We start from the raw sequence: 24,312 nt of genomic DNA, 5'->3' as shown, positions 1-24,312 counted from the left end.
AGGACAAGATAGCTTTCCTGGCAGGCTACCTGACCATACCAGTCTGCTTTCATAGCAGTACATCCCACCAAGGGAATTCCTGAGAATTCTGGGAAACACGGCATTCTGCATTCTTGTGATCCCATTTGCAAAGTTACACATGAGGACAGTTATTCCTAAAAAAATGCTTTGGAACAGCATTCTCAGTCCCTGGAAACTGTACTCCATCTCATTCCATGCCAAACAAAGGATCTCCTATGGTGGAAGAACTCCATAATGTATAACTCAGGGGGGAATTTCTCTTTACCAGCAGACTAGCAGCAGACAAGACCAACACAACAGACAGACATAGATTGGGGGGCCCACTTAGGTTCCCTGAAAGGACAGAGCATCTGGACACTAAATTAGAGAAAATTGCATATAAATCAGAAGGAGCTGCTAGCAGTGTACCTAGCCATACAGAGTTTTCAGCAGAACTTAAGCCCAAGGACCCTGCAAATCATGACAGACAGCACCACAGTGATGTGGTACATAAGCATGGGGGAACATTGTACTACCCTCTGTGCAGTCTTTTAAAGAAGATTTGGATGCTGGCTTAAGAAATAGGGCTAGCCCTCATAATTTCTTATATTCCATGTCAGAACAATACCCTGGCAGATTCTCTAACAACGGATGTTCTAAACTATAGCAGATGGATGCTGAAGAGAGATGTCTTCCCAGATCTAACACTACAGTTGGAGGTCTCCTTAATAGACCTGTTCACCTCTCACCACAGCAACAGCTACAGAAGTTCTCCTCCAGAACTCAACAGACAGGGACTTGAAAAATAGATTATTTTTCTTTCACATGGACAACCTGATTCGTGTATGCATTCCCACCCTTGTCACTTATCCCCAAGGTACTGACAAATGTCAGGGCAGACAGACTCATCATGATCTTAGTGGCCCCTTCTGGCTGAGGCAATACTGGTTCTTATTCTTCTTCACCCTCAGCAAGGGATGATTCCACACCCTACCACAGGAAGCAGATCTCAACCAAGCCACACCAAGAGATATTTTTCCCATCCTCACTTAGCCACACTCAGGTTAACAGCTTGTAGGGTTGAGCTTTGATACCAAGGAATGCCTCCTATCCTAAGGATATGCTAAGGGAAGCAAGGAAGCCTAATACCAGGAAATCATACCTGGCAAAATGGAAAGGCTTTTCTATCTGGTGTCACAGCAAGAATACCACTCTTTCTCAGGCAGATATCAACTCAGTCTTGCAGTACCTATCAGGTCCCTTTAGACAGGGACTTTCCAACTCATGCATTAAAGTACTTGCATCTACTGTATCAGCTTGCCTGCACAGGGCTCCACCTGTCTTCTCACACTCCCACATAAAGCTTTTCCTAATATGGGTAATTCACTTGAGACCACCCAGAAGGAACCCTATTCCAACCTGTGATCTAATATGTGTGTTAGAAAAACTAACCTTGCCCCCTTTGAACCTGCTGTCACTACCTCTCTAAAGATGCTCACCTGGAAGACTGCTTTTCTTAAAGCAGTCACATCAGCTAGGAGGGTTTCAGGGCTATAAGCCCTTATGTTTAAAGAACCTTCCACTGTCTTTCACAGGTATAGGATAACCCTCAGAACAAATCCATCCTTTTTGCCTAAGGTGGTATCAGAACTTACCCCAAACCAGGCTAACTACCTACCAGTCTTTTTCCCAAATCCACAGAACAGGGCAAAGCAAGTATCTCATTCCTTGGATATGCACAGGCAGATCAGGTACTATATAGACAGCACAAAAACCCTTAATAGAGCAGGCCCCATTTTGGAACTGCTCTTAATCTGTTGGTCCAAATAAGGGTCCCTAAGCAAGAGTAGGGGCCAAGATTTCTTCTTGGGACTTGAGCAGGGCTTCCCCAGACTAAAGTTCCTGTTACTGAAGTGGTTTAAAATGCTTACGCAACAGGCTTTTCTCTCCATCCCTAAGAACAACAGGTTGATGTTCCTTGTAGCATTCATTGCTGTAATCCTCACTTTTGGGATATTCTGCATACAGGTAGACTGACTGGACCTCCCACCAGGACACAAGGGCATGTGTGGTATAAGAGGCGCAGTGGCTGACACCATCTTCATATCTTTCTTGCCATGCAGATGAACATAAAAGTAAGTTTTTTTGCAGAACTCCAAGTGTGTTAGTCTACCTGTTTTGAACAGCCAAATACGTACTCCTATGGAGATTCTTTTCTTATCTTTTTTTTCCCTTTTAACTTAGCTGAATGTTTGATTCTAAATCCAGATCGTCATCATAGTCACCTACAGTACTGAGTCTTGGGAATTCCTGCCTGCAGGAGTCGGCGGATGCCCTCCTTACCTGATAGTGGGAAAACAGTCATCTACTGGTGCAGTCGTCAGATCTCTTTGCTGTGTTGGACCAATGCAGGATGCTGTCAGTTGCACTGTCAAGTTCATTGGTCAGGCCTGAAGACCAGAAATCTTCAAAGCCAAGCACCCCATTGGGAAAACCTTAATAGTATCTTTTACCTGTTTTTGCCTCTGTTTAATGTCACTTAAGGTTAACATTTGACTTTCATGTGGAAAACAAATTCCATGTAAGAGCTTTCATTTCTATTATCTTTTTTGCTTGGAGTGCAGGCTCAGCATACCTAACTGTGATTAAAATTATAGAACAATCAGACACAGGGCCAAATCCCTCAATAGCTACCTACTGAAGGTAGTGATAGGCCAAGGCATGCTGTATCATTCACTGGTGCCCAGGCAGAACTCCCTAAGCAGTGCAAAGGGAAGCACCCACAGCAAAAGAAAAGAGAGGCCTACAACACTTTAATTGTGTCCAATTCCCCAACCTGGCTCAAAATTATTGATTCAGGTTATCACAAGTGTCAGTGATTGCTGGGCCCATGTTCTTTGGCACAAGTCCTATGGAGACCACCATGTCTTCAGCCCCTACCACTCCCTCATGAGCTGAAACTGGGTGGGGGGGGCTGTTGGGTCTGGGGCTGTTTCTCAGGCTCGGGCTTTTAATGCTAGTGCCATGGTTCAGGAGGTGTCCCACCGACAGTAGCAAGGGAAGTTCATCTTGCTCCCAGATTTGAAGTTGTGGCCATGTTTTCACATCATGAGACCACTGACCTTGCTGTCTCCAAAGCTCATGACCTAGCCTGCACTATCTGGGTAGCCAGTCCCTGTATCCAGGTCACCTCAATGGACCTTGCCAGTCAGGAAATCCCAAGAGCCTTCTCCAGAAAAGGAACCTGTGGCAAAAATTCCATCAGGGAAAAATTTCTCTTTTGACCTCCTAAGAAAGTATTTCTAAAACTGGAGGAGAAGAGGAAGACTGTTAAAGATCTCTACCTTCACCTGCCTATATACAACAGAAATTATCCTGCTAAGTCTTGCCCCCCCCCCCCTTACAGGACAAATCTAAGCACCAAGTTCCAGAAAATGTTGTAACACAACTCCTGACCTAGACCTGAGAGGTTTAAGAATCCAGTCCCCAGCAGGAAGCAGATGTAACTATTCCAAGCACCTCCCTCTCAAATCCCACCCCAAACCTGCCTCCCTCCCTCCTTTTTCCACTCAGAATCTAGGAGGAAGGTTGTCACTCTCCTTTTTAGCTTGACAACAAATTACATTACATTCTAGCTATGAGAAAATTCAAAGACAGACTGAAACAAGTACCCGTAAAAATCCTGACAGACAACACCCACAGTTATGTGGTATATAAGCAAGGTGGTACCTACTCGTATCATTTGCAGACTTACATTGGAACTTTCGGATCTGGCTCAGAAACTGCAGGTGTCACCAACAACCTATCAAGTCTCAAGGCAAGAGAACCACTTGGAAGAAACTCTGAGCTCATCCTTACTGAATCCATACAAATGGATGTCAAAGAGAGAGGTCTTATTCAATCTTGTACACCTGTGGGGTATGCCAGAGGTAGACTTTTTACATCTACCCAGAACTGATAACTAAGCTCTGCTCCAGAACCCCTCAGAGATGGGAGTGGAGGATGGATATCTTCTCCTTCTCTTAGGACTCTTTCCATATGCCTTTCTTCCATTATTCCTTGTTCCCAGGTCACTTCAGAAAATCCAGGAAGATGGGTCAAATATAAGAATAATTGCACCACACTAAACCAGAGAGTACTAGTTCTCCCTCCTGAAGGGACTTCCAAGATGACTGCACATTGAGTAACAGCTTAATTCTAGCTCTCCCAGTGTGAAATCAGAAACTCAGCAGAGAAAGCCAGTAGACCTAGACCTCTGGGTAAATTTCAGTAACTTGCTAGTGGGTGCACTATCTCTATGCCAGGGAAAAAAAAGTACAGAGGACCTGAAGGAAAGCCAGCTACAAAAGGTGATGAAAAAACACTGACTAGGAAAAGCAGTGTAGCTATTTAGCAAAACACAGTGCAAGCTCAGACATGACTTCCAGTAACTTAGAGGAAGGTATTAGGCAGTTCCACATAGTCCTGACTAAAATAAATGAAACACTGATGGAGTATATCAAATCAAACAATACAAGGCTGGAAAAAAATGGAAGAAGTTTTAAACAGATATTCAGATAAAGTGATAAAAATGCAAAACTCAGAGCTCAAAATGAAGAAAAGGCTGGCTGAATACAAGACATCACAAAAAGAGATGTTTAAAAAAATAGTAGAACTACAGGACAGAGCACACAGGGAAAACCTGAGATTTTCTGCTGTACCCGAGAAGCTGGAAGGAACAGACTGTATTAATTTGATGAAAGCACAAACAACTGGACTGGTATTCCCTAACAGGAATTGTTAATTGAAAGAGCACATTGTGTGTATGCTCCAAACCTGGCTATGAAAAAACAATGTAGACCTTTAATAGTAAAGATGCAATCTTACCCGCAGAAGGAGATGATGCTGACAAAACTTTGTCAGAAATACAAAGTATTAAAAGTAAAAGACAGCAGAGTATTTGTGGAGAATGACTACTCATTGTACACCAGGCAGAAGAGGAGTGAATTTATTCTATTATTCAGGGAATGTCTAGGAGCAGGCATGACATTTAAACTGCTGTACCCAGTTATCTTAAAAACATTTTCCCTGGTGGAGCAAAATCATTTTTGATGAAGTACATGCTAAGGAAGAAATGCAAAAGTTTGTCCAACAAAAAGTGAGCTGTGAAACAGAAGGAGATTCTGCTTCTTGTTCTTCTGATAACAAAGACCACGGAGGGATAGTGTCAGTGAAACTTTTTCCAGTGTTCCAATGGAAAATGCTTGAGAGAGGGAAAAAAGCACAAGAGTTGACTAGAAGAATCAAGAGTACATTGGAAGTGAAGCAGAGACAGGGTTTGGGAGATGGAGAGGAACAGGAATAGAACAAGAAAATCTGGAAATATTGGACTTTCTTGGACTTTTCTAAACTTGTAAGGGACTCTAAATTATATGCCCTATTTCATGCCATTAATGTTTCAAGAATAAAATCAGTAACTTGGAAACTGACATATGTGGGATTACAAAGCAATAATTATATTTGTGAAACCTGACAGAACAAGAAACTCTGGAAATATTGGACTTTTTTGGACTCTGTTAAACTTGTAGGGGACTCTAAAGCATATGCCCTACTTCATGCCATTAATGTTCAGAAAAATACTCAGGAGAGGGAAAGAGGAGGGAGAAAGTTAACTGTAAGTAAAACCTTTTTTTTCTTACCAATACTGTTTAAATACTGCATGATTTTCTTTGTATATTATAAAGTAACTTTTTCAGTTATTTTTAATGGGGATACTAATGCAAATAGGTGCTTCTGTTTTTCTCCCTTTTTCTCTCTTTCTCCTTGTTCAGTTTTAAGAAATGTAGGCACCTGGCATTGCAGTGTGAAAAAAAGAAGATCTGGTAAAAAGAGCATGACAAAAGAAATAAAATAGTGTGCCTTTTATCATTCTTGCATGGGGGAATGACTGGGTTAAGGCCATTAGCATAATCTAGTAACAAGTTTAAAGAGAAAGCAAGTAAATGAAAAGGAATATTGAATATTATAAGGCTTTTCTTTTCTATTAAACAGTTTTGTGTCTAGTTTCTATCAGGCAATCTGGTAAAGAGAAATGGTTTGGAGAAAATGTTTTCTGAAAGGATTCAAGTGTTTTCCCAGCTGAGAGAGCTATAAAGAGAGACAAAACTAGATAGCACTTAACAGAACAACAGGGAGTACCTTGCATCTTAGCATGAATAACCTTTCTTTTAGGTCATTTCAAGTCTAGGTGTGTGGCTGTCAGTTTGGGAGCATTTGTTCCTATTAGGAGGGTAAAACTTCAATATTTGAAGATGTGCATAGTTTTGTTGGTTATTAAAGGAAAACTCCACCCTACAACTAAAAAAATCTGTTTTTTCACTCTGCCTTTGTTTCCATAGCTATTTTAACACCTCAAAATCACTTTAAGTGCTTGATTTGTAATTTTAACCTGTTTTCCACAAGGCTACCAATGGGGCTTGATGTATCAAAGTGATCCTGTTCTTTCTCAACCCTTTCTCTTTCCCATAATGCTTTGTATGACTCATACCAGACATAAGGAAGTAACTGTGAATTCCCATGCCATTGACATATAATGGGATTTGTGTGAGTCACTGTCATTCTCTATACCATCTGTAAAAGGGCTGCTTGCTTTCTGTCTCTAATCACCAAGACAATAATGGTAGATTTGTAGTAGTAAGGGGCTACTGGCAAGTGAGGAGGATTACACTGGAATGTATTTATAGTCCACCGAAAACTGCTATAATGGAGCTTAAGAATATTCTGGGAGAAATAATCAGCTTTCAGCAAGGAATACTACTTATAGGTGGGGACTAGAATTTGATTTGCAATAGTGAAGATGTGTCTGGAGGGCCGAGAAGGGAAATGTAACAAAGAAGGGTAGATTTTTAAATTACTTTATGAAAATATTTGGCATGGAAGTTGTGAATTCAGTACTGGAAGTTTGGAGTGAATTTACATATTATTCCCAAGATACAAAAACTGGGCTTGGCTAGATAGAATTTACATTTCATAGGAACATGTACATTTAATTGAAGGTCTTGATACACACCCAATAACTGCTTCAGATCATGTGTCAATAATAACTAAAATAAAAACACAAGGTAATGAAATAAAAATGAGACAATGGCGCTTTCTCACCTATCTGTTGACAAGAGAGGAATTTAAGGAATATGTAGTGGAAATTATTCAGGAGCTATTAGAGAAGAGAGAAATTTCTTCTGAAAATATAGCTAAGGAGTGATATAAAATTAGAGTTGAGTTTAAAAATAAGGAGGAAATAAAAGAAAGGGAGATATGGGTAAGAAGTAAAACGAATTTAGGGGGACTGACAATTGTTAAAGTATTGCAAAGGAATCTCACAGAACAGGAAGAGGAGCAACTGCAGAATGCTAAACAGAAAATAAGGGATTACGTCAATAATCTGCATGAGTTTCAAAAGATTGCTATTAGCAACTTTTTTTTATAACTAGAGCACAAAAACTTTTAGCACAATAACTCAGGCAACAGAAAGTAGAACAAGGAAGATAACAAGGAATCCTGTAGAAGCATTAGAAACATTTCAGAAATTCTATGAAACTCTGTATAAAGCAGAAAAATATTGAAATCAAGATAAGGTACAAATTAAAATGTTTATGGAAGAATTAAATATGCCAAGGTTAGAGGTAAAGGAGGCTCAACTGCTAACAGGATAGGAGAAGATGAGATAAAAATTGTGATGTACAAACCGATCTTCAGGAAATTCCCCAGAAATAGATGGTATTCCTATGGAAGTTTGGAAACTAAGGGGAGAAAACTGATAAAGATGTGGAAGGTTTTGTTTAACAGTATTTTAAGAGGAGCAGAAGTACCAACATCCTGGAAGAAAGTGGTGGTAGCTCTAATACCTAAAGAAGGCAAATATCCATCAGATCCAGCTTCGTACGGGCCGATTTCAATACTAACTCATGACTATAAAGTGTTTATGTCTATAATGGCTAAAAGAATGGCAAAAGGGATGCTAAAATTGATAGATATGGATCAGTGTGGTTTTGTGGAGGTGAGGCAAATATCTGACAACATTAACAGAACACTGACGATCCAGAGAGAAGCATACTATAAGAAAATTCCACTGCTGTTGGTGAATCTTGATGCAGAAAAAGCATTTGATAGAATAAGCTGGGGCTTTATGAGCAGAGCAATGGAAGTATTTGCATTTCCTGATAAAAGTAAAAGGTTGATTAGGAGGATATATGAGGGATAGGAGGTGAAAATTAAAATGGGTGGGGTTCTCTCTGATAATCTTTGCTTGAGCAGATGAACCAGGCAGGGATGTCCTCTCTCTCCCCTTTGTTATTTGCATTATATTTAAAACCATTGGCAAAGAAAATAAAGGACTCAGAAATTCAGGGATATAATTGGTATGGTAGTGAAGAAAAGCTGGCTCTATTTGCAGATGAAGAGTAAGAGATATGCGGAAATGCTAAGAGAATGAAGTTGTCTTGTTAGATGACTCTGGCTTCCCTAGAACTGGTGACTCCAAGTGCAGTGAGTTGTTTTTGCAGCCACATACCTCAGAGTCAGTCTCTGCTGAGGCTTCTAGTGTGACCACTCTGCAGGCTGCCATGCCATAGGCATCGTTCATGTCCTCCAGGATCTCATCTCTATTGTACCTTCTGAGACCATAGTTCCTTCAGTTTGGAGACTTATATCACAATTATAGAAAGGAAAGGTGGAATCCTAAAATTCTCATCTACTGGAAGGTTTCTGGTGACAGTATTGAGGTTTTGGCTCCCCACCCAAGGCCTCCAAGGTGGCCATTTCTGAAAGCATGAGCCACAAAGCAAACATGACCAAACATTGCCTGACAACTTGCCACAGCCTAGGTCATATAGTGCCTCATCCCCCTTCCACTTCTCAGTCATTGACTTGCTCCTTTCTTTCTTGAAGAGACCAGTCACTGAAATTCTAGAGGTGTCCAGGACTCCCTTCTAAGAAGAGAAGTGTGGAACCTCCTCCAGAGGATTATGATTCCCATGACTCTGTGGTATATCAGATGGTCTATCTTAGCCAGATCCCTTCTGCTGATGTCTTTGATTTAGTCACAGAGGACACTCTTTCCGCTTGTGGAGAAACCCTTCATAAGATGAAGGAAGTTTTCCAGCGGGAGAGTAAGAAGACTATAAGGCCCTTCTACAATATAGAGACTATGTGGGCCTGCTCTGAACACAGAGCAGGCCCACATAGTCTCTATATTGCAAAAGGGCCTTATAGTCTTCTTACTCTCCCGCTGGAAAACTTCCTTCATCTTATGAAGGGTTTCTCCACAAGCGGAAAGAGTGTTCCATTGCTATACATCCTGGAGATTTTTTTTTTAATCACTTCATCCATGTAACCAGATTGTCTTTCCCTACTACAAGAAAACCTACTAATAGTGTCAATGATTCTCATAAGTTCCTCTAAAATACATTGTTTTGATGATCCATCTGTGATGTCCCTGTATTTCAGCAATGGAGGACCCTCAACTCCATCCAGGAACCCTATTCCAAATGACAAGGAGAGTAGAATTCTCAACAGATTTGTGAAAAAAGGTCTACAATTCTGCTACCTTGTCATTCAGAGGTTAAACTGCCAACTCCACATGCTTTCCTATTAAGAGTACCCACTGAATATGAAGAGGGCTAAGGCAAAGAAGATTCATGATAAGGATCTGAAGCAAGAGATACTTGAGCTTTGTGACTTCTCTTCTGAGTTTGCCATACACTCCAAAAAGTGCAGGTGTAATGCAGTGGATGCATCACAGCAGTTACAGGATCTGTTTTCCAGAGACCTGCTTGGTTGAGGATGGCGCCCCTTACAGACCATGTTAAGAGACAGCTTCTAAGTGCACCACTGGATAAGGATCCCTTCTTTTTATGCCCCCCCCCCCCCATTGAAGGTGGTCTTCAAAAAACTGGAGGAAAAGGATAAGACTATGCAATCTGTGAAGCAGCTTTTTCAGGAACAAGCTCCCAAGTTCAGCAGGAATTATCTGGACGAGACATGGTCTTTATATGTTATGTAAGCAAGTAACAGGCCTGGCAAAGGAAAAAAGGATAACTACACAAAAAAGAATAGCAAGCAAGACTAAAGAGAAGCCCAAAGACTCTCAGGGCTGTGACACTCAGATGGATTAGTGGTGACTCGGCCTAGCTACCCCATCCTGTGCCCCCCCAAAGACCGGCCAACCCAATCCCCCATCTTTCCTTCTTTATAAAAAGTGGAAGGACCATTATCAATCTTTGTGTGAAACTGGGACTGTATCACCCAATTTCAGTGGGTACTAAAACAATCTAAGAAATAGTTACAAACTACAGTTGTAAGAGATTCCAAATGGCAGGGACATTCTAGCCACCTTGAAATATCAGGTGCAGCTAATCCCTGCAATTCTACAGGAGATGGTTGTAGTCTATGATCACAGAGAAAAATCAAGGGTTTTATTCAAGACTCTTCCATGCCATATCCTTGCCTTTTGTTTACTATATCCAGAGTATTTTCAAAATGCCTGATTCCAGTAGTTGCCTATCGCAGGAGAAAGGAGATCCATGTTTACATCTGTGTAGATGATTGCCTTCTCATAGTGGAGTCTCTGCAGAGGATTTTCAAGGCTTTGAATTTCACATTGAATTGTATCAGGAGCCTATGTTACATCATCCTCAGTAGAGCCTTCCTCCTAAATGAAAAGGTTGGCCCATTTAACACCTTACTTCCAAACATTTTACAACAAAGGAAGTTTTCAGGAAGGGACATGTCCTTCATTGATTACTGTTGTAGTATTGTCTTATATATGTGAATATCCTGTCAAGGGTATTGTGCATCAAGTCACCATACCAAAGCTTGGGTACCTTCCTGTTATGCTGTACATCTGACATATGGCTCAAGAGCTAGAGCACTAAGTGGTCCATAAAGGATGTATGGGTGCAAAAATCCCCAGAACTGTCTTGTACCAACTCAAACAGTGAGACTGCATTGAATTTTTGTTTTTTTCAGCTGCCTGAGCCAGTTTCCATTGCCTGTGGGCAGATAAGTATTCCCGCTGGGGAATTTTCTTGTATCCTTTATTTTTTGGCTAGAAACTTGTTTTTCATGTCAGCAAAGAAAGGTAAATGTTGCTGTAGGAAACAGTTGCCATATAGAGAGTGTCTCACAATGTGTCTCATTTGTTTTGGACCTAACCACAACTGTAAGGTGTGCCCTGTTTGTAAACCTTTTATCCCTAAATCCTTGAAAAGTTGCTTTGCTTCCCATAATATCAGTTTAGAAAACCAGGGATTAAAAAACCTGTGGGGTAGGATGACCCTTGAATATTCACAATCAGACATCCTTCAGCAGACATGAAAGGAACTCCAGAAGTCAAAGCTCACCCAGTATGGCTGCACACTAATCAACAGCTTAACTTTAGCTCCCACACTGTGAAAAAAATGAAAGACAAGGGTCAGAAACACTGTCCCTTTTAGTAAATTCAATTGCTGGCTAATCAGTACACTACCTGGATGCCAGCAAATAAGAAACTAAGAGAACCTGAAAGAAAGTCAAGTGGAAAAGATGAAGAGAAAACACTGACTGAGAAGACTCCTGCAGCTGTTCAGCAAAAATCGTTTCAAGCTCCAGCTTTGGTGCAAGATACATCCTCCAGTAATGTAGAGGAAGTAAGTCATATGTGCTCAGAACTAATTAAAATAAATGAAACAATGAAGGAGTACATCAACTCCAATAATAAAAGGCCAAACAAATGAAAGAAGCTTTAAAATGATATTCAGACAAGCTGATAAAGCTGAAAAAAAATCAGAGGTCGAAATGAAGAAAAGGCTGCCTGAGTATGAGACTGTTCGAGAAGAGATGTTTAAAAAAAAATGGTAGAATAAGAAAACAGATTATGTAGGGAGATTTTCTGCCATACCAGAGAAACTAGAAGGAATAGACTGTATTAATTTTATGAAGGCACAAATAAGCAACTGGACTGGTAGTCCACAGCAGGAGCTGTTAATTGAAGGAGCACAGCATGTATATGCTCCAAATCTGGCCATGAGACAGCAGCCAAGACCTGTATTAGTAAAGATGTAAGCCTACCAGCAGAAAGAGTTGATCTTAACAGCACTGTGGCATAAGGGAAAAGAAGTAAAAGTTGGAGACAGTTGAGTGTTTGTGGAAAATGATTACTCACTGTACACCAGGCAGATGAGAAACAAATTTATTCCAAAAATTGGAATGTCAAGAGGCAGGTGTGAGATTCAAGATGCTGTATTCAGCTGTCTTCAGAATGTTTTTTTCCTGGAGGACCAAAGCCATTTTTTAATACAGAACAGGCTAAGGAGAAAATACTGCCTCTCATTCTCCTGATAATAAAACCCAAGGAGAAATGTTGCGAGTGAAACCTTTTCCATTGCGCCAAAGTAAATGCTCAACAGAAAGAGAAAAACAGAGGATTTGTCTAGAAGAATCAAGAGTACCTTGGAATCAAACCAGAATCTGGAGTTGGGAGATGGGGATGAAGAGTAAGACCAGCAACATGGAAAATAGTGAATAAATGTGAGACTGCACAGCATCAATTGCATTTGTGAAATACGGCTATATAAGAAAAAGTAGAAAGGGTGGACTTTTGTTGACTTTGTTAAACTCATGGGGAGCTAAAAGGCATTTGTCTCACTTCATGTCATTAATGTTTGGAAGGACACTGAGGGGAGGGGAAGAGAGGGAAAAGGGTAACTGTAAGTAAATTAGTTTCTGTTCTTAGCAGTATCTCTATGAAATTGTTCATGATATAACTTACATGTTTTATAGTAAAACATTTTTAGTTGTCCTTGTATGTGATAAACATACTAGATAGATGCTTTTTTATGTCATTCTTCTTTTTTAGCATTAAGAAATATAGTCTTCACAATGCAGAAAGAGAAAAAATGGCTAGATAAAAGCATATTTAAGTTAATAGGCTGTAATCTTCAGTTGAGGTGGGGGTGGGGTGCAAAAGTACACAGATCACAATATATGTAGAGCTAATATGTTTTCTCTTACTTTTGCATAGTTGAATGTCTAGATTAAGTCCTTTGTCATTAATCTAATCCACATTTTAAATGGAAACAAGTAAATAAGAACACTGAATAGCAATAAGTGTTTCAGCTGGTCTTTAGAAACCTGTGGCTGAGGACAGTTTTTTTCTTACATTTTCATGGAGACAAACTGATAATAGGGCAATAAAAAGCCAGAATACTGGTTTCTTCAAGGCTAAAATTATTTTTTCTGAAAGCATGCAAGTTATTTTTCACGTCTGGGAGGGAAAAAAATAAAAAAGAACAGAAACAGATTAATGTAAGTTGAACCACAGGCAATAACATGCATCTTAGCATGGGTAACCTCAATTTTAGGTTACTTAAGGCCTGAACTTGCAGCTGTCTGTTTGGAACAATTGTTCCTATTAGGAGGGTTAAACTTTATTATTTGAAGATCTACACAGTTTTGTGTGTTTGTATTAAGTTAACAGGTTCCGGGAGGGTGTTTTTGATTTTTTTGAGGGTTTTCATTAAACAAAGTCTTGCAAAATGTGACATAGGCTCCAATGTTGATGATAAAAAAAGTATAAAAGATTAATCTGCCAAACATTAGTGGGTGTGTGATTAACAAAAGTTGGAAATAGACATTTTTAAAAACTGTAATATATATAATAGGTGGGAATACAGACTTCTTATCGTAATGGAGCCACGTTTCATATTATCTTGGAATGTGAATGATCTCACAGGCATAGGCTAAAAGTAAAGAACATTTAATTATTTTAAGAAATGCCATGTGCAAATAGTAATGCTACAGAAGATGCATTTGGAAAGTACTGAGTATGTGAATTTGATAAAGAAATGATTTCAGGATAGATATTTAGTAGAATATTAGGGACAAAAGCAAATAAGAGTGCTTGTATTAATTGCTAGAGGAGCTCAAGTAGTGATAGAAGAAGAAAAATATAATAATGGCAGATTTCTGGTAGGAAGGGGCTAATGACAGGGGATGAGGATTACACTGGCATGTATTTATATTCCTCTTAAAATGCTATTATGGAGCTTAAAAAATGAGAGAAATTATTATTCTTCAGTAGGGAATGTTACTTATAGGTGGGGACTGGAATGTGATTTGCAATAATGAGGATATATCTGGGGGGCCTACAAGGAAAATATCACAAAGGAGAGTAGATTTCTGAAGAAGTATTGAAAATATTTGGTATGGTAGACATGAATTCAATAGTAGGGACTCTGATAGAATTTATATTTTATTCCCCAAGGTACAGTAACTGGGCTTGACTAGACAGAAATTCTATTTCTCAGGAACATGTGCATTTAATTGAGAACTTTGGCACACATTCAATAACTATTTCAGATCATGCGCCAATAATTACTAAAATAAAAATGCAGGATAATTAAGTAAAGACAAGATGCTGAAGCTTCCCCACCTACCTGTTAAAAAGAGAATTTAAGGAATGGGTAGTGGAAATTATTCTGGCATTATTATGGAAGATAGAAAGTACTTCAGGAGTTATAGCTAGTAAATGGGATAAAATGAAACTATTTCTTTTAAAATAATAGAAATGAAAGGAAAAACATGATATGGTTAAGTAGTAAGAATAATTATTTAGAGGGGCTGACATAGGTTAAAGTATTACAGAATAAGAAGAATCTCACAGAACAAGAATAAGAAGAGGCACAACTGCAGAGTACTAAAGAGAAAATAACGGACTACCTGGACTATATGTACAGGTTTAGAAATATTGCTGTTAAGCAGCTATTTTTTTAATAATATAACTCCAGAGCTCAAAAACTTTTGGCACAGCGAATTAGGCAACAGAAAGTAGAAACTGATGTTGCTAAATTTAAGGAAAGTAGAACAAGAAAAATAACCAGAGAGCCTGTAGAGGTATTAGAGATATTTTGGAAATGTTATGAAAAATTATAATCAAGTAGGGAAGTGGAGAAATCAAGAAAAAGCACAAATGAAAATATTTATGGAAGACTTAAATATGCCAAGGTTAGAGGTAGATAAAACTCAACAATTAACAGTTAAGCTAGAGGAGATGAGATAAAAATAGTGATGTATAACCAATCTGAAGGAAAGTCTCTGGGAATAGATGGTATTCTGGTGGAAGTTTTGAAGCTGGAAGAGAAGAGTGTGATAAAGATCTGGAAGGTTTTGTTTAACAGTATTTTAAAAGGAGGGAAGTACAACATTCTTGAAAAAAATGTGGTGGCTGTATTACCTAAAAACAGTGAAGACCCATCAAATCTAGCTTCATATAGGCCCATTTCAATTTTAAACCATGATTATAAAATGTTTATGTCTACAATAGCCAAAAGCATGGCAAATTTGTTACCAAAATTGATAGATATGGATCAATATGGTTTTGTGGAGGGCAGGAAAACATTTGACAATATTAATAGAACAATGATCATCCACAGGGAAGCAGAATGTAAGAAAATATCACTGCTGTTGTTGGTCTTGGTGCTGAGAAAGCTTTCAACAGACTAAACTGGGATTTTATGAGTATGACAATGGAAGCATTTTCATTTGCTGATGCAATAATAATGTTAATTGTGGGAATATATAAGGGATTGGAGGCAAAAATCAAAGTGGGAGAGTTCCTCTCTGATAAGTTGTTTCTGAACACAGGAACCAGGATGGGGTGTCCTCATTCCCCTTTATTTGTGTTATATTTAGAACCATTGTCAGAGAAAATATGGGACTCATAAATTCAAGGATATAATTGGTATGGTATTTAAGAAGAAAAGTTGGCTTAATTTTCAGATATTATTTTGTACCTGATTGAACCAGAAAAGGACATCTCAGTATTGTGGAATGTTCTAAGACAGTTCTAGTTATTTTTAGGATATACAAAATTAAGATAAAACAAAGGCTATAGCTATAAAATATGTACCCACACATGAACTGGTTCAGCAATACCCATATTTATGGAGACATGATAAAAATGAAGTGTTTGGGAGTATGGGTTAAAAAGGATTCTGTTGTGACAGCTATGGATAAGTCGGAAGAATTTAAACAAAATATAATACAAAAATTGAGTAACTGGATGCTTTTGCCTGGATCTGCTTTAAAAAAAACAAGATCAGAACACTGATGCACTGATGTTCATATTCGCGAGACTGAAAATACCGAAACCTGACATACCCGAACACCAAAGCTTTTCCAGGATAAGTAAACACTTGCTCACCATGCCCTTTTCTCCACTGTAGTGTGATACTGGAGTTGGTATATATAGTTAGGGGATGTGGGGGGCATAGCCACCACATGTGTGGGTTTTAATTACTTCTCTGTGTATTTAGTTTGGGCAAGTCTTTATTTATCCTGGGAAACGTTTGGCATTCCAGTATGTCAGATTTCGGTATTTTTAGTCTTGCGAATATGAACATTGGTGTTCTGATCTTCAGTTTTTATAGTAGATCTGCTCTTGTCTATGTATATGGCTAGAAGATGCAAGCAATAAAATTGTTTTTATTCCCTTTAGTTTTTATACACAGATCAAGCTTAGTTTTATCAAGCAGAGGAGAAGTCGTGGATAGTAATAAGGAGTTGAAGGATTTTATCTGGGAAGAAAAGAGGGCAAGAGTCAAGTGAGATAAGTTGAACATTCCAATAGAACACGAAAGTTTAGGATTACCTGATTTGAAGGGATATTTTAGAGCTACACAGTTAAGGCCCTTAAACTTACAAGTAGAAAGGTGGAACTCAAAGTGAAAAGGGATAATGATGATAAAGCAGGGGAGTACTTCAAGAAACAAGGAAAGAGTGGAATTTTGGATGCAGATCCATAAAGAGAATAACAGCCATACAGAATATTATAGTCATAAAGTAGCAAAAAGTATACTAAGAACTAAGCCAATACGGGAATGGAGAAAAGGATAGTATGCTGATAAGGATGACTACAATTGTGGGTGCAGAGAAGAGTCAAGAGAGGGATGGAATTTACTGGAGGCTGGCAAAAGAACTGAGGTATTGGGAAAAAAATTAGAGAGGGAAAAGTAATAGAATGGGTAGAAGCCAAGAAGACATTTGGACTTCAGGCTGGAGATTGCCTTCCCTGACAGAGTACTCTGTAGGGGATTTTTAAAAGCTGACAATTCATAATTAGCTGGGATAGTTGACTTCCTAAAGAGTACAATTATGCATTTCTTAGCATTGAGTTTAAGACCATGGTTTTGGCACCATTTGTTAGTCAGAGGTAATCTTTCTTGAATAATGCTAATATCTGCAAGGGAGTCAGTGACAACTCCCAGCTTGCAATCATCTGCAAACTTACGCACAAACCTTCAGCATGTGCTTTCATTTCAGAGAGGTTGATGCCAAAAAGGATTGGGCCCAGTACGGAGCCTTTGGGGACTCTGCTAGTGACTGGCCTCTTAGAGGTGGCCTTATATATTTTGACCTCCTTTGTCCTAGCAGTGAGCCAGTTGGCTATCCAGTGACTGATAAAAGGGTTTGCATGTAGTTGCTTTTTTTCATCTCCATGCACAATCAAATATTTGGCAGGCTGTACTTGCACGTAGTTGTGTCTTTTCATCTTCATGTGAACCCCTGTTACATTTTTAGAAATGTTTACTTCAATGAAAATTCTCAAACCAAAAACTCAATAGATTTTCGGAATCTTTCCACCCCTTTTAATTTACAACACAGAGACAGAAAGTACAGTTGTGTAAGAACTTACCATAACAGTAGATACCCTACTGATCACCATTGCAGTATGCCAAACTGTAAAACCCAGATCCTGAGTAGGAATACTGCAATAGTGATCTATATATGTATATAGTCAAAAAAATGAAGTTTATTTCCACTAAATAGGAGCCATTGCCCCAAACTGATTGTACAATTAGGCATTACTTATTCTAAAATTAAGGTTAGCCATGCTAAAGTGTATGTTAGAGCCTGTGTTCCTACTTAAAATGATTGTTGTCTCTTCTTTTCTTATCTATATTCCCCTCTCAGATATGAAGAAACAGTTTGCATACTTTCAGTAAACATTAACTTTTATCCCTAAGAAAACATGCACTGGCTATCTTTAAGTAAACTAAACTGCACACTTTTATATTAAACACATTCAAGTATTAAGTCTGTTGTGGAGAAAGATACTTGTATATTTTCTTCACTTCCCACAGTTTCAAACTTCCTTTACTTTTCATTAAATGGCTTGCCAGTGTACCTTTAAATGTTAATTACATTGTGCTGAGAGAGAGAGATGTAATCAGTATAGAGTGTTTAGAGGTCTCATGATTAATTTCTTACACTTGCAGACAGGCCATGTCTGAGCAGAAGCTGTTAGCAGTGAGGAAAAAAACAATAACTTTGCAGATGAAGGAAAGAATCTGCAAATTTCCCTCAGTACACACTGTTCAGACTTCTCATGCTTAATTGCCTGTATCTGTAGACTTGTATCCCACTGGGAACATTTGCTAATGGCGAAAATAGCTATTGACTTGGCAAATACAAGAAAACTACCATTTACATGCCTTTCATCATTTTCACTTTTCAAATCTATTTCCATAAAAAAGTCTATAGCTTAAAAACCAAAAACATTAATCTAGAGATCCACCCCTCTAAAATCAGGGAAGATTAATGTCTTAATTCTACAAATACTGTGATCAATACAGTTTTATATCCCTCACTCCAGCAGCACAAGATTACAACCTAATATTAATTTTAACATTTCTCTTCACCTTCTCCTACCCTGCACTGTGAAACTTCTGGATGCATTACAACTAAGATCATTTACTTTCTCAATTTAATATCTTTAACATATGTAGCAGTCACTGATAAGACTCCACACACCTCAAATTTAAAATACTGTTGAATGCATCCTATACAAAATGGCTTTGCAATATAATGTAATCAAGATCATGAACTTTTTATACAGCTATTAATAAGAACAAAAATATTTTACTTATAGTTAACTTCTTCAGTCCCTTCAGTATAGTTTTAAACATTAATGATAAAGTGAGGAGATCCACCCCTCTAAAATCAGGGAAGATTAATGTCTTAATTCTACAAATACTGTGATCAATACAGTTTTACATCCCCCACTCCAGCAGCTGCTTTAAAAAAAGATCATTAGTAGGGCCTATAAAATATTGCAAGAAAACTGTAAGAATCAATTAGAAGAGGTCAGAAAAGATTGAGAAGAGAGATTAGATATGCGGTTCACAAAAATGTAATGTGAAGACTTACAGTGGATATAAAAATGTACACATCCCTGTTAAAAATACCAGGTTTTTGTGATATAAAAAATGAGATAACAATAAATCATTTCAAAACTTTTCCCACCTTTAATGTGACCTATAAACTGTACAATTCAATTAAAAAACAAACAAATCTGTTAGGGGAAAAAACATAAAAAATAAAAAAAAAAAACGTACAATACTCTGGTTGCATAAGTGTTCACACCCTTAAACTAATACTTTGTTGTGTGTGCACACCCTTAAACTAATACTTTGTTGAAGCACCTTTTGATTTCATGATAGCATTCAGTCTTCTTGGGTACACACCTGCCATCAATTAAAGAGACTCTGATTAACCCCAAATAAAGTTCCGCTGTCCTAGTAGGATTTTCCTGCCATTAAATCAGTTGCCTGACATTTGCTGTCTACCTGAGGGAAAATTTTTTGGAGTCTATTTGGAGTATAAAAAACATCTATGTAAACACTTCCAAGCGAAGATCCTAAATCTTCTACACATCGTTGCAATTGTTCCTTTGTGAATTGCTTATCCAGCCTCTCTTTTCAATCCCTTCTAGCCTCCTCTGATTGAGTCTTATAAGAGACCACACATTGTTATTCCAACCCATTCCAGGGTTATTCCTTGACAAAGCAGGTATACCTGCAACACAACTGGAATGCTCTATGTGGCCCTTTGTTCTGCAAGCCCTGGTTTTTATATTGGAAAAACTGAGAGAAGATTAAACGAAATAATCTATCATTTATATTCCATCAAAAATGTTGATGAAAATAATGCTTTATTTAAACATTCTAGTTCTTGTAAGAATTTTAAAAAGTTTACTTTTTTATTGGAAAAGGTCTTCCAGGACAGTGGGGGAGGTGATTGGCAAACTACCTTACTCTGTACGGCGCCGTCATGGCAAATTCTTTTAAACTCTGATGTTTTACCTGACTTGAATGAATTTGACTGTCTTGCTCTGTTTTTAAAGAGAAGGTCACTTCATGCCACACCTACCTTTTTAGCATATTTAAAAACTTGTTTTACAAGGCTGTCCTTTATTCTGGTGAAGTTCTTGTAATATGAATGAAAGCACTAAATCATTTAATTTTGTCTAGTACTCTAACCGGGAAAAGCCGAAAGACACACACACACTTCTTGTGGGGTGTTCCTTTTTTTATTTGTTTTTTTCTTTTGGAGCATTTGATGTACTCTCTAGTTTGTTCGCAGTGATTTTTATTTAATATTGATTTGAGTAGATTACACATAGTACTTGGCACCAAATTACATAAAGGTGTATATTTGCATAAGTAATTCATAACAGAATCAACCCCCAAATCATTGGGAACAGCAGTGAACAATGAATCAAGATCTAAAGTGACAAACATAATAGTAAATTTTATTATTCTTGGACCAATTACATATTACGCAATTGTTTTAAAAATCTGTACTGTCTTTCATATAGCTATTAGATTTCTCCAGCACACCCTTCAATTTAACAATACCTCCAACTCCAAACCACAACTGGAACCAGTGAAAAACCTTCACAGCAACTGGTAAAATCCAAAAAGCTTTATTGTACCACACACCAGTTGGGCGCTTTCTTCCCTACTAAAGGAACTTCATCAACCCAGCCCTTTTATGTAAAGAAGCACCCAATTAACCAATTAATTATACTAAACACTTACATAAAAAAACTACAGAGACATAAAAACAAGATGCATGTAACAATTATGTGTATACAACAGTTCAAAACATTACATGGCAGTTACATATCAGATAAATTAATGTTCACTATAAAAACTTTAAAAATATTCACTCAAATGTCTAAAACTAATTATGTTACCCTAAAATATTTTTTAACTTCAAAAGACATGCCATATTCACATTTTCATTAATACCAGGTATCTGGGTGACATTCAGCCTTAACTGCCACCTTAACTCACATATATCTAAATGTACATCCAGTATTCTACCCTGAGGGTCCTTAACCAACTGTTGCAGTACAGAAAACTTACAAATGTGGTCCTTATTCTCAAATATATGCCTACTCAAGGCGTTAGTCATTTTGTTGTTTCTTATATCCAATAAATGTTCCTTAAACCTGTCCTTAAATCATCTACAGGTTTTGCCCAGATAAAAAGCAGGGCATGACTGGCATCTAGCCACATATACCACATTCTTACTGCAACAGTTAAAGTGCCCTGCAATGTGTATATACAATCCATTTAGCCTCAAATACTCTGGGGTCTCTCCTATATTCATACAATTCCCCATTCCACATTTAAAATTCCCATATTTTCTGCTAGAAATAGCCACTCATTCATATCCTTTTGATTCTAACAAATTTTGAATGATCTGTCCCTCCTAAAGACAATCACAGGAACAGATCCTACTTTTTGCGCAATATGTTGATCATATGACAAAATTTCCCAATTACGCCTGAGTATTTTGACAATTCCATCTGCATCCAAATTGAAAGTGGTAATAAAACTAAGTTTCCTATCAGGCTCCTCCTTTTTGACCTGATAGGCTACCTGACCTCTACCATTATTCCAATCAGGCCTGCCCAAAATGGGTTGGTAAATGCCATCCGCTCTCTTTTTAATCACCTCTTTGGCCACCGCAGCCACTAAACCACTAGGATATCCCCTATTCAAAAACATTTCTGATATAAACTTCACTTCTTCCCTAAATGTGGCATCTTCACTCACCATTCTAGCAGCCCTCACGAGCTGCCCCTTAATGATGGACTTTTTTTGTACATAAGGATGCCAACTATCAAAATTCAAATATGAATTGGAAAAAGTAGGTTTACGATAGATGCCCGAGGTTAGTTTTGCAGTTTCCTTATCAATCTTTAAGCCCACATCAAGATATGTTATACCTTCCACACTATAATCATAGGTAAACTTTAAAAATTCCACATTGGCATTAATATAGTCAAAAAAAGTTTGCAGTAACCCTATACTGCCTTTCCATACAAGAAATATGTCATCCAAAAAAAGAGTGTAACACATAATATACTCTCTGAATCCACTCTTGAAGACATATTCTTGCTCCCAGAATGACATCACGTAATTTGCAAAAATGGGGGCACAAGCTGCCCCCATGGCTACACCTGTAGCCTGCTTAAAGTACTGTCCCTCAAAATGAATGTAATTGTTTTTCAGTACAATTTCCATCAAAGCAAGAACATATTAATGGTATCCTGGTCGTATTTGCCTGGTTTTACTAACTGATGTTCCCGCCATTCGAGGCCAGTCTCATGTGGAATGACAGTAAACAAATCATATACATCAATGGTAACCAGTATTTTGTCTTTACATGTACAGATGTTGTTTAACTTTTCTAAAAAAATGCCAAGAATCCCTACAAATATAATCAAAACATTCCAACCCTTTACGTAACTGCATGTCCAAAAATTTACGAATAAAGCAGGTCTTTCCCCGCTTTCCATCTATTATGGGTCTAAACTTTGGGTTAATCAACCCTTTATGAATTTTGGGGATACCAAATATATTAGACACCATAGGGTGGTCATTTCGTACATAATTATACTGTTTTTCATCTAGCTGCCCTTCCAACACCATGTCCTCCAACCTCAAATCAACTGTTCTATACATAAGATTGATTTCATTAATTGAACTTTCCTCATATACCTCTTCCATTAATAAAGCATTCATAGCATTAGAATAATCCCCAGAATCCATAATCACCAAGCCACTTCCCTTATCCGGCTTCATGAAACGGATGCTGGGATCTTTAACTATTTCCATCAATAAATGCTGTTCTTTTTTAGTTAAATTATAGTCAAATACATTCTTTTCTTTCATTAGCTGTCTTATTTCATTTTCACAAACCTTTTCATATATACCTATAAAGTTATTTGTTGGTGGATTGAATGTACTTGGCTTCCTTAAATTACTAACGTCTTCCTGGATTTGTGTATTAGTAAACCACATTTTGCAATTTCATTTTCATACAAATAATTTGAGGTCAATAAGTACTTGTGCCACATTGCCTCTCCTACTCGGAACAAAGGTTAAACCTTTGGATAACAAATTTGCATACTCAAAGGTTAAAGGTCTACTGGAATCATTATAAATCTTAAAATCACCACTATTATTTGTAATATCTGGTACTTAACATTTTTTATTTAGCAAAGTTATTATAACATCAATGTCTTCCTGTTCATTAATACAATCCATAATAGCTTCATACAAATGCTGTTCAGTTAAACTGGAAGCCATATCTAAACATTCAGGCATCATATTGTCATCTGGCATACTAAAATCAACAGTTAATTCACTACTATTATTTTCTGGGACCAGAGATTCATGTTGCCACCCACCAGAGGCAACACACATTATTTCTACAGTAAAATTTTTCTGTTCACCATCAAAAAATTTCATATTACACTCATTACTATTAATATTGCCATGTAATGCATTACATTCTCCATTTTGGTCATTTTCCACGTCAAATAACACATTGCAATATTTTATTCCATAAAACCCTTCCCCATCAGTTTCAAGAGTCTCAATAGTCATTTCGGATAGCAGTACACTACCCTCCTGCTAGTTGACATCAAAGTTTTTGAAAGGACTTACTTCTGAGCAGTCAGAGTCCACTGGTTGCTTTAATTCCGTTTGTAGAAGTTCCGACCCCTTTGGTTCTTCAGTCTCACCCCTTGGTGATTGTATTCCCTCTGTCCATGTCCAAAAAAAATATTTTGTTGCTGTTCCCTTCCTCTTAGGCGTTCAGACCGCTGTAATTCACCTTCATTTGATGAATGCTGCCTTACTTCCTGATCATGATGTACTCTTGGCGATGACATCACTTCCTGCTCTCTCCGATCCATCTGATTGGATCTAGCATTACTGTTACCATGGTTTCCAAGGGAATATGAATACACCCACCCTTTTACATACCCATTGAGATCTCTTTTTAGTTTATTGCATTTTCTGAGATATGTTTCCGAACAAAAAGTGTCCACTTTACTAAATATATTGTTATAGTTAGTTAAAAACCTGTCAAATAATAAATCCTTTTGAATGAATTCATTATTGTCATCCAAGGTTTTTGTTAAACTCTCTAGGGCTC

This window comes from Protopterus annectens, chromosome 13.part0 (genome assembly GCF_019279795.1).
Source record: "Protopterus annectens isolate FY-2018-M chromosome 13.part0, PAN1.0, whole genome shotgun sequence".
Classification (NCBI taxonomy): Eukaryota; Metazoa; Chordata; order Ceratodontiformes; family Protopteridae; genus Protopterus; species Protopterus annectens.
The sequence above is the reverse complement of the archived record's forward strand: the minus strand, read 5'-3'. Positions refer to the sequence as shown.